Source organism: Pelobates fuscus, chromosome 10 (assembly GCF_036172605.1).
Source record: "Pelobates fuscus isolate aPelFus1 chromosome 10, aPelFus1.pri, whole genome shotgun sequence".
Taxonomy (NCBI): domain Eukaryota; kingdom Metazoa; phylum Chordata; class Amphibia; order Anura; family Pelobatidae; genus Pelobates; species Pelobates fuscus.
In genome coordinates, this window is record NC_086326.1 from 94,599,337 (window position 1) to 94,611,631 (window position 12,295).

A 12,295-nucleotide genomic window follows, 5' to 3' on the forward strand; every position below is an offset into this window, starting at 1 on the left:
TGTTTCAATCAAGGACGACATCAGTTTTAGGATTTTACATTCTGCACAGACATAGATCATCACTCGTACACTTCACGTGTGACGTCTAACAAGTTCAGACAGCTGATCTCATAGCTGTGACTGGTTTGTCTTGCACCTTTCAAGTATTTTTTTTTTTGTCAATCATATTTTATTGAAATTTTTCACAGGTATCAACAATATCACATAGCTCATATGTCAAACAGAGTTTTGTGCATAACATTTGCTAACAGTGTAACGTCTAGCATGGTCTTGAAACATTGTTAGGATACATTTCTCAGGGTACCAAAGCTAGCTAGGTTTTCTTTCACTTAGTCACGTATCGGTCTCCACCTTTCAAGTATTAACCCCAGCAAATACCAAAGTCTACTGCTACAATGCTTAGAACCAGCAGATTCCACAGTGTACAAAACATTACGCAAAGGGTATTGCAAGGCTTTGTCTGACAAAGACAAATCAATATAGTAGCTTGGGAATATCTAGTGTTTTAAAACATTGATGGTTTCACTACCATCATTTTTAAAGTCACATACATGGTTACTACATGTTTGCTGAAAGGTAACAACGTTTTTTTTCTTCTGGATGAAATTGTAGGGGGTGGAATAGATGAGAGCATAATTTGCCTTTAAGAAAACCCTACGGAAAGAATAGGAAGGGGTTGCCTGCAGTGTAAATTCTTTTAAAAGTCTTCAAAGAGGAAGCTAAAATTAATAGCATGTGGTACTTGTCTACCCATGGTCTCCCTCTCTCTCTCCCTCCCCATTAGGTGCAGAAAAAACAACTGTATCAGGTTGATCTAAAAAGGGATGGTGTACTTTGCTCCCAAATCCCATAAATTCTGTTTCACCTCAAGCTCAGTTCGTAAAGTGATGTGGACAACATTAGCCAAGAGAAGATATATAGCAGACAACTCCTCACAGAAAACTAAATACCACAGTATTTGCCCCAAACAAGCAATCATCTTTCTGGTATAGCTAGCTAAAATATTAGCAATAAGTTTAACCTTCTGCTGATTTTAATCATTGGACCACGATACCAAAACACGCACAAAACCGTTTTATTTGATGGTAGATATAACAGGACATATCAGGATATGGTGGATTTGATCAGGGAAGTCATTCTGCCTATAATAGTATTGAGTGTAGCGGTATATCGGCAATAATGGGAAAATGGTAGAAAAGGCCGTCATGCATCTGATAATTCAAGAACCGTGTGCTGCAAATATCATGTAAAAGGTCTGGGTTCCAGTAATGATCCAAGAGTATGTGTGCAGTGGGGGGATGCTTAAAAATACCTTAGTAAGGTTTTCTCTAGCTGTAACCTTTAGGTGACCTTGCTTAAAACACAAACCCCTGCATACAAACCGTTCCAGCTGTGTATTGATTTCAGAGAGAATGTGCAGGGATTATCAGTTCAGAAGGGGGAGGGCTCAGGTCCCTTACGCCCATTGATAAATAAATCATATCTGTAGTTAGTTATATTAAATCAGGACCTATTTGATGACGAGAATGCTAAAGCCATCTTCTAAACAAGATGTTCAAGCAGAGATTGTAGTCGTATTAGACCTGTGACGTAAATGTAAAAAAACATTTAATAATGTTAATTAATACATTGCTAACCCTTTGAGGACCATACGATTACCTTCTATAATATAAAAATAATTATATATTTTTTTCCCTTTAAGAACGTATTTGAACAATAAATAAAACCATTTCCACACTTGTGTCATTTTTTGGGGAGGAATTATGACACACAAATGTGTCCCTATGGTCCTCAAGGGAGACAATGTTGCAAGCAATTACAGGCAATTAAAAACATGGGACAAATACGTACCTTGGTCCTCAAAGAGCTAAACACAAATACACACACCAGTCAAGCCATAAGACTTGCTTTTCCCACAGAAATCTCCCTTTAACAGTGCTCTCACTACTGCAAGGGATTCTGGGTAGGCGTATGCAAATGAACTCAACAAAGAACCACATTTTTGCCTCATAATTCCACTTTATACATGGATTCCTTGGAGTATGTGTCTGCTGTATACAACAGCTTTGAAACAACTCAGGAAGAGAAGCAAAGCTAGTGAACCACTCATGGACAGCTGTTTCGTTGTTAATGCAACTCGTCAGCATGAGGTTGGTTACTGGCTTGCTATGGAGGCTTGGCGTTACTTGTAAAGTACATACCAACTCTGTTGGTATGTATATATATATATATATATAAGCAGGAGGTATCCCATAAGTTAATGCGTGTGTTTATTTATGTATTGCCAAAGAATACTTTAATTAAAGTACAGAGAGCTGCTGGGTCACAGATAAAATTCCAAAGCTAACTAACTCCAACACTAAAAGTAGCCTCTTACATTTGCTGTATCCCTCCCCACCCTTCAGGTCTCTCCTCTATTTATGAAGGCTCAGGAAATACCACAGCCAACATTCAGTTTCAGGCCAGTGGAAGGAGACCATGTGACCTACAAAGACCTGCATTTCTCACAGTGCAAGAGAAATATTTTATTCCAGGAGCCAGGCACAGGGCGACAGCACCTCCTCCCTCTCACTTTAAGCAGCAGCATTTTTTTCTATTCCCCCCCCCCCCCTTTTTTTTTTTTTATAATTTGGCTAACAACCATTTCTTCCCTTGAATCTGGAGCACAGTCTCACTCAGACTGGCTCACAGCCCTTTCATAATCTGACCAATTCACGTCACTCTTGCATTCTTCCGAGAAAAGCATTTCAGGTCAATGTGTTATCTATCCACCCTCCTTCCTTCACTAAAGATGTGGAGGCCGGGTGGCAAACCATAATTTTGTTTTTTCTTCAGTAGGCAAACAGTTAAACTAGATCCTCATTTTAAATGCATTTTTCTGTAAACTGGAAAAGTGTCAATCACCAGGGATGAATGAATAAATACTGTGTTTAGCAGAGATCAGATTAGTTTAACCCTTGTAGAGATGGGATGAGCAAACATGTGGACCTTCGGTGTGAAAGACTACTGAAGAAGATCCGGCCCATCTTTCCTGGCACAATTATGATGTAGGCAAGAATGACGAGAGGTTAGTTAATTGTTTTTTTACCCGTCAGCTATATGGGTGCCGTTTGTTAATAAAAGCACGTTTTAATCAGCTGTCAGGCGTCATCAAACTGGAATGCATTATTTGGATCACACAGGTAAGACTTTCCCCAACAATAAAAAACATACTAAAACCTTTATTGATAACAAACAAGTTAAACAAGAACACTGCTAGCTGAACCGGTTTGCTGCCAAAGTGGTCCATGCCAAAGCCTGTACTACCAAAGAGGGGTTACATAAGAAAAGAAAAGCGTCCAATCAATGGAAAGGTGACCCTTACCTTCGTGTTTTGGTGCACTTTTCCCTCAGGCAGCCTGTGCTTCCAGCTTTGTTTCACTTGTCTAAATCCATCGTCCTGAAATAGAGAAGAGTAGACAGATCAGACACAAATAGTTCAAACTGCAATAATGGCGAATGACTAAAAAAAAAATGTAAAAAATACTTATATACTTTAAAGAAATAGCCTATATAAACAAATAATGGGGGGGGGGGGGGAATTTAGAAACCAATGTTGCACTTTAATGTAATATTTTTAACACATTATAAACTGTCATAGATGTCCAATACAAATATTACGCTTTAATGAAATGTTGTTGCTTGTAGCCGAGTACACTAGTAAACAAAGTTTTGTTGGCTGGTTAGATTTTACACCAGTTTCAAAATGCCATCACATCTGGTGGTAAGTGTATATAATGCTATCAACACTGTCTATTTGACATTACCAGGAGTGAACTGATGCCCACTGCAAGAAAAGCATGGTGGGACAAAGTTTATTTTAGTGGGATAAACTAGTACTGACCTGACATTAACTTGGCGGATCCGCTCTTTGGGGCAGAGCTGGTGTTGTGAACATGTCACTGACCTGCTCCCTTTGCCTCCCTCCCACAGTGTTCCAATTTGCAGGACACCAGAGGTGGGAGGAATGTAACCTCTGGGGGTCCTAGATGGCTGCCTAAACTCCCCTTCTGGTTAATCCAGCTCTGGTAAAAGAAAAGTACAAGAAAAAGTCTCCTTGCAAATGTCCAAATTTAATGGCACAGCCTATAACTGGATGACGTCTAACATTCTGCCAATACATTAAAGGACCACTATAGGCACCCAGACCACTTCAGCTTAATGTTAATCCAGTTAATCCAGCCCTCAAATCCTCTAGCGGCTGTCTCACTGACAGCCGCTAGAGGCGCTGGCGTGATTCTCACTGTGAAAATCACAGTGAGAGCACGCAAGCGTCCATAGGAAAGCATTGATAATGCTTTCCTATGAGACCGGCTGAATGCGCGCGCAGCTCTTGCCGCGCGTGCACATTCAGCCGAATGGGAGGAGAGGAGGAGGATCGGAGGAGGAGAGCTCCCCGCCCGGCGCTGGAGAAAGGTAAGTTTTAACCCCTTTCCTCTCCCCAGAGCCAGGCGGGAGGGGGACCCTGAGGGTGGGGGCACCCTCAGGGCACTATAGTGCCAGGAAAACAAGTATGTTTTCCTGGCACTATAGTGGTCCTTTAAATCCAAACAGCGACTGTACAAAAGCAAAACAAGCAGACCCAGAAAGTTCATTACATACGGTTAACCATCTCAAAATATATATATTGATATATAATTTTTTTTTAATGTAATTTGCCAGCTATTGTATAACTTCTTGACAACATTTCCCCACTGTAATTTGTTTTCCAACTGGGTTTTTGTTTACATAAAATAGAAAAATCCACTGTATTATAATTATTACCTCATAAAATGCAAAATAAAAGTGCAATTCACATTAAAACAAAGGTACGGATAACATTTCCTCCGTCAGGGGTTCCATCAAAATTTATATGGCATGCAAGCATTACAGTACACAAACAGAATCAGTCTGATTAGATGGGAAAGGCAGGGACATTTTCTACTGTTTTCTGTAATATAAGATGCTTATAAAATAATTAACAAAACACACCTTTATGCCAACTTCCAATGTTCAGATTATGAAGGGGTAACGTTTAATAATTTAGGCTATCATAACCTCCCAAAGTAAATTAATCAATATTCACATTTTGATAGCAGGCAACCATTTGATGTTCAGGATAGTCAGATAAACTCTAAATTAGGATGCAGTTTGGAAGGGGAGAAGGTAGACCCACTGAAGAATTATTGTCAATAAACGGAGACTGACTACTAACCTTTAGAACACCAAGGAATTTTTAGGTTGAAGATACTGGACATTGTCAGAAAGCAGAAAGCCACAAACAATGCCCTTATTGTTATACATAAAGTAATATAGAACATATATAAAAGGTATAAAGGGTAGAACAAGTGAGCAAGACTGAAATGATTTCCTGAAGACTATGGCTAAGAAAGGACACAAATTTGCAGAAACCCTTAGTCTGTTAACCACCTTTAAAGGAACTCCACCTTCTTCAGAGTATCTACAGAAATACACTAGGCAACCATCTGTAGTTTTCACTGCATATATATGTGCCTTTATTCAGTCACCAATAAAAAAAAAATAAGTAACATTTTAGATCCGCTCAGTCTTATTTGTCAAGACTATAGGTAGGTAAGATTAGATTATTACAGCAATAACTTCCCCGCAAGGGTTACCTTTTCATAAACAGTTGTTTAACAATTTAATACATACATCGTTCTGCATGGTATTGCAAATATAGTGTGGCTATCTAAAAGTTCAACATTTCCATAATTACACACTCCAACAATCTACATCTTTTTGCTGAACACTCTCCTCCAGCCCTCCTGTCCTTTCCCCTCCATGCCCCCGGACTGGTAGAGCTTTGAACTCTGCGGCACCAATAATTGTGGCAGGGTATTTAGAATATGTTGTGCTGCAGTCACCAAATGAGCTAATCAGCAGTCCATGAGCAGACTGCTAATGTGACTCTTCCTGGCAGACACGGGGCTGCGAGGGGATGTTGTAGGGGGCTGCCAGGGACCAACTACTCACTGGCGGCTATACACAACTCTCACAGACAATCACAACTGTGGTCTGTGCATTGGCAATGCGTTGTTGGGAGATGAAATGAAAAAGAAATAAAATATATATTTTTCTTATTGGTATTTATCTAACGCCAACAATTCTGCAGTGCTTTAGACTATTATAAAGGGTGAAATTTAACTATAAATGAGACAATTACAAGTTGTTAAAAGAACAATAGGTTGATGAGGACCATGCTCGAAAAAGCAAGTACTAAGAGCGATTAACTTATCTATGTAAAGGTAACAAAGAAATATGTAGGGAAATAAAACAACAGGCAAGCAACTGAAGAGTGCAACATAAATAATGATATGCATGTATCTGCCTCCGGTTATTTAAAGTCCTATAACAAAGGCGTGCAATACCAAATGCAACCAGACTATGGTATAGCTCAACAGCAATATGGTCAGAGTGCTAGTCTAAATCACTAATACAAGAACGGCTATGAACCCATTTCTAATGGTCACAGAGCTGTGCATATTATATATGTAAAGACATTTAACCCCTTCATTACAATGGTTTCTTTGTTTCATTTTAAAAATTACTTCTATGTGCAGCTGCTGCTGCACTGCTAACCAAGTCATTACAAAATTGTCAAACCTCAGATATCAATACTGTAAGCTGATCAATGTTCTGCTCTCAATGTCACAGGTTCCTTCTCTTTCCCTGATACCGTTGATGGTTTTAGCTGAAAAATGACCAGTCGGATAAACTGATGGTTCGAATCTGCACAAAAGGACCAAAGGGATCTGATTCAATCTGAGATATAATCCTTTTGTTAGCATAGAACACATTCCCATCTATTCTGAAAACCAGATTGATTTTATTCCACATTTCTTAACAGCGCCCTGACTCAAGGACCTTTGCAAACATTAGTAATTATACAAAGGAGAGCAATAAGAACAAGCAACTCTACAATAGGTGAAACAGGTTAATTAATATATATACATTAACACATCAAAATGATATGGGGGCAACTACGTCATTTGAAATAGCCTGACAAAAAAAAAAAAAAACTATTCCTGCCTTTACGGACAATGCAGTAATTTTGCAAAAAGTAAAAAAAAAAAACAAACAAAAATGTAGCTATTCAAAAGAATGTGATAAAATAGGGCAGTTGATAGCACGGTTAGTACCAATGCAACCTCTGCTCCACTGGAACAAGATAAGGTGGGCAGAGAGCATGGGTGGAAAGCTGCCAGATGGCTTCTTTCCTTCAGCTTTAATTAACATAAAATACAACACTTAAGAACTAGCTGTCACATTTGAGATCAGACAATGTTTTAATCTAGTACATAAAAGTAGCTGTTACACTAATAAATGGTGTGCATGTGCATGTTGCCGCAACATTGCCAGAATTGAGTCCTGAGACTACTGAGAGTCAGCATATGAATGAAGAACCTAACAAGAGTTAAAGGGGAAAGAACGCTGACTAACTTGACTTGTGAAAATGAACAAAACTTTAGCATCAAAGGAATCAATGGAGAAATGAGGGGTTTGCTTTAGATGTGCATACTCAATTTTTTTTAATACTGTGATAGATATTATAATATATATAAACAAAAAGTCAGACACCCTTCATTTCTTTGTATCCTAAATCTGAAAAAGGTTTAAAAAAAACAAAATCGGGAATCGATGAGCAGCACTTTTGGTTGCTCAAAGGGTTACAAATCGATGTAGGTTCAATGGACAAGGATAGATATAGTAGACAAGGCAGACTGAAACATTTTGCTTTGTAACGGATACCACAAACTTAATTGTGCACTTGTTAATTAGAGAAATTCTAGAACTCCCGTCAGGGTGGCAGGCCTGAAGCTGGACAATTGTAATTTAAAGATTCATAAGTCTGTGTAATCTTTGCTGCTCTACACTGCAGAATGACTATAAAACTGTTTATGGGCTCCAAGTTATTCAGTAGCAAAACAATTAACCTTTGGATCAGAAAATTGGATTTGGAGATCTGGGGAATGCATTGCTGATACAGAAAATTATTGACACTTCAACCAGAAAATTTTTTTAACACTTTGTGCTACTTAGAAAAAACATATCTCAGATTGTTATCTCCAACCTCTAGACCGTAAACTCGTTTGAGCAGGGTCCTCAACAACCTTTTGCTCCTGTAACATTTTGTAATCGTTACATTTAACATTAAATTTCCCCCTTTTATAATATTATAAAGCGATGCAGAATAAGTTGGCGCAATATAAATGTCCAAAATAATAATAATAATGACCACGACCTGTAAACTCCTTTGAATACCAGAGGTGAGCCCACCCCTGATACTGAAAGGGTTAACCTATTTTATGCCCTGATTATGGTGTGCAAGCTTAGGAATATGCGGGAACTTTAAGAGTAAAATAAAAATTCGAAAAATGAACAAAACAACATTGTATTTTACAAAAGCGCTGATCGGTTTTGCGTCTTTTGCAAATCCCTCTTACTTCCACAAATGAAAGAGATAATTTTGGAATAAATAAATTATACCATTAAATCACACCATGTACTGTGAATTAAACTCTCCAACTATCGCTTATGAACAACAAAGAAGGAATGGATATAAAAAAAAAAAACACGTCGGAGTTTGTTTTTCTGTTTCATATAAATACAAATTAAATAACTACTGCTACTTTGTCTCTATACCACCCCTCCCCCGTACGAGGTGGTAGTGATAATGATGGGGGGGAGCAAGTGTGTACTACATTTGTAATCCTTCCTCCTCCCTTTCCATTTCATGATCTCCAAGATTTCTATGAATCACAAGGGCTCATTATACCACACAGCTCTATATGCCAAGCTCCAAGCATGCTGTGATGGAGAAAGTTGTATGCAGCATGGACAGCCAAAACGAAGCATATTTCAGCCTGAGATGACAAATGTTGAAATATATATATATATATACACGAAAAATGTAACATCAATAGCAGTTGCACTAAGGTTAATGGGTGGTTAATAGACCCCTACTAAATGTTTCCGTTATGAAGGTATATATTTATGCAGGTAGAATGCAGGCAAACACACACACACACACACACTGATTACATACATATCCATCTTGTGTAATTGATCCAATAAAACGTAGTGTTGACTAGACACGCAGTAACCCCAATGCGGTATAATATTTCACCAGAACAGAGTACCGGTACAGCCATTTAAACCTTCGGATATTGCACAGTAAATGAGATCACCCTCCTTAGTGTCAGTCATACATGAATCAAGCTAGAGAACCTTATTAACTGGTCCTGCAGCAGACCTATATATCTTATCTGCTCATTAGGAGGGACTCAGGTTGCAGAAGCAGGGAAAGATTTAACCAGCAGCAGAGAATCAACAGGCTCCCCACAGAGACACAGCCTGCGGGCAACAGGAATCCAGCTCTTAAAAGAGACTGGCAAAAAAAAAAAAAAATTAAAGGCAAAAAAATAAAATCACTCTTTTACTTCATTACACAGCTATTGAACACAATACACTTGCACCGTCTTGTTCATTACAAGAATCAGGGGTTCACTCTCTAAACAGTTATCGATACATAGTCCATAGTATTTTCACACAGAAAATGGTTATCAATAGACAGCCAAATTTGCAAAATGTGGGCTAAAGTAGCAGACATTACAATTCAACAATAAATTAATTAAAAAAAAAAAAGAAACTTAGCAAATGTGACGTTTTTGGCCTACATTTTGCAATTAAATGGTTTGTTCCAGGCAGGCAATGTACTGAACAGAAAATAAAACCCATGCGTTGAGTTTTGGGATAAGACGGTCCGTAAGATGCTATATCCAACTGCATGCTGCTTTGGAGTATGTGTGATTTGTCACACTGAACTAATCCTGTCACCTAATAATAAAAAATACCCAAGTTTAAAAGTGGAGTTCCTGAAATCCTGAAATGTTTCCATATAATTTGCTCCAATTTTCAACTTTGAACCATTTTACCATTAGTGAAATTTTTTGATGCCCAGATTCCTACAGCCAGTTTTAGAGCGGTTATGGGACTGAGAGAGTAGCAGTGGTATATCTAGCAGTGGTATATCTTAACCACTGCTAGAATGTGTTAAACACAGTGTTAATACACTACCAATAGTCTTTGTTAAACAGAAGAAGTACACTATAGACAATAATCTTCTTACATCACTTTTATACCAATAGTTTAATAAATGTATTTTATTAATTTTATGAAATATAGATGTATAAAAATACTAAACACTAAAATCATTCTATTTCGAACAAACTGTGGCTGCATTTCAAATCTATTGTAGCTCTGTTTATATTTATCTTTAATGTAATAATCTATGAATTTTTTTCTAGGTACTGCGGTTTGTTTTTCAAAATTTGAGAATTTGCAATAAAAAAAATGCAATTTATTTACTATTTGTCCATATGTATCCATTTTGTTGCATTTTTTTTGTAAAGCATATTAATCTAGAATGAATGAAGATGTTGACTCTCCCTGCTACCGTATGAAAGATATTGGAATATTTGCATATTAATACAAACAGACGATATCTATTGGATTGGATTTCAGCATTTCACAGCTAAACAAAAGAGAGCGGCATAATATAAAACAGGAAGGCTTTGGTGAGGTTAGGGACTTTGACATGCATTAACAAAATATGATTCTAGGCAGAAATAAACCTCAGCATCTTGATAAGCACTTCTTGTATGTCGCTGTTTATTCCATACGTAATGTGATCTAGCAGTAAGTCACAGTTTCATACAAGGGCCATAGCGTTAAGGCTGGCAGATTTTGGGGTACATCTTTGGTCAATGATCAGCTGTATGCTATGATTGCAGAGCGGAACTTACTCTAGTTTGTACAATAAATGCTGAAACTCTACTATGCAGGATCAATATTGTAATATCACCGCATGACCTTTCTATACAATGATTATAATGGTCTGATAAGGCATAGTATGGCAATATGTACAAGTTACACATGAATTTTTATCTACACAAATTCAGAAAACATATTGCTGTTCAGAGCAACCCACAAATGCTGTAGAAAATCAGTTATCCAATGCTGAAAGGTAGGTGCTTATACCCAAGCATTTGATTCAGTCAGTGTATTAAAAATAAGTAAATACAGCGAACTAGTCCCTTACAAAGTCAATGCAATTCAAATGAAATACACGTAGCAATATACTTCAAGTAGAACCTGCTAATCTCTTGTACAATAAAATGAGGTACAGTTTATTTGTTTTTATTATTAATTATCCTTCATGATTTATCCTCCCAGATGATTCTAATCGATTATATCAGTGTTACTTAATGGGTTAAGGGAATATCAAAAATTCCAACCTCCAAAATGATTACCACTTTCTTCATCCTTTCATTCATTCATTTGTGTCATTTTACCCCACTCCCTCTAGCATGTAAGCTTAACCCTCTGCTCCTGGGTGTCCAACTTGTCTGGTTACAACTACATGTCTGTTCGTCCACCCATTGTAAAGCGCTGCGGAATTTAATGGCGCTATATGAATAACATAATAATAATAATAATAATCCTTGTACTATCCAAACAGTTAAACTGGCGTTGGAGTTGGAGTTATCTCAGAATTTATAACGTATAACAACTTAAGCAGAAAAAGGAGTGTATGAAAAGCTGAATTTGATTGACAGGAGTGTTTTATAAGCCTGAATTATTGGATTATGGTTAACGTATTCTGGCTATACGCACTGGCTTATCGTAACATATTGCTAGATCTGCTTTCATCACTTTGGTTATCTAACACCTGAGCCCTATCGCAACTCACATAACCATGTTCTTAACTCTACAGAAACGTACTTTTTACACACCCTCACATCTACAAGTAGGCCTTATTAAAAGGACAAAGACCGAACTACCACAAACACTTCTAAGAGCACCCTCCACATCCAGCCCCCTCCCCCACACACACCTTGTCTAACAGCAATCTGGTGTTCCGGGCCCTACTGTGTTCTATATGTAAACTTAACTGTACATAAAGTCTGTACATCTTTGGGAACCATTAAGGAAAACACAAGCCTGTTCAAAGGCACACAGCATATTTACTATGCTACACAAGGTGTCACATTCTTCGGAGTATGTCACAAACACAATACAATGCGGTGTCAGTTAGTGAGCAGTCTCCCCTTGCAGCCCTGCCAACAGAGAGCACAGAGCTACTTCTGTCTGGGGCTTTCCACGAAGGAATATTAGACAGCTTTCAGAAGTTTCAACTGCTCATTTTACCCTGGAAATGAACCAAAAAGTAGATTGAGCAAAATACCCTGCCAAG

At 37.9% G+C, this 12,295-nt stretch overlaps 1 protein-coding gene across 4 annotated transcripts in view; it reads right to left on the bottom strand.

The window, feature by feature from the left end:
* ZMIZ1 (zinc finger MIZ-type containing 1) overlaps positions 1–12,295 on the bottom strand; it is a 224,665-nt gene that overhangs the window by 97,075 nt on the left and 115,295 nt on the right. For all 4 annotated transcript variants that reach the window (XM_063434176.1, XM_063434177.1, XM_063434174.1 and 1 more), the window contains exon 3: positions 3,365–3,439. The gene's annotated coding sequence lies outside the window, so the exon portion shown is untranslated. The remainder of the gene's footprint in view (positions 1–3,364; positions 3,440–12,295) is intronic.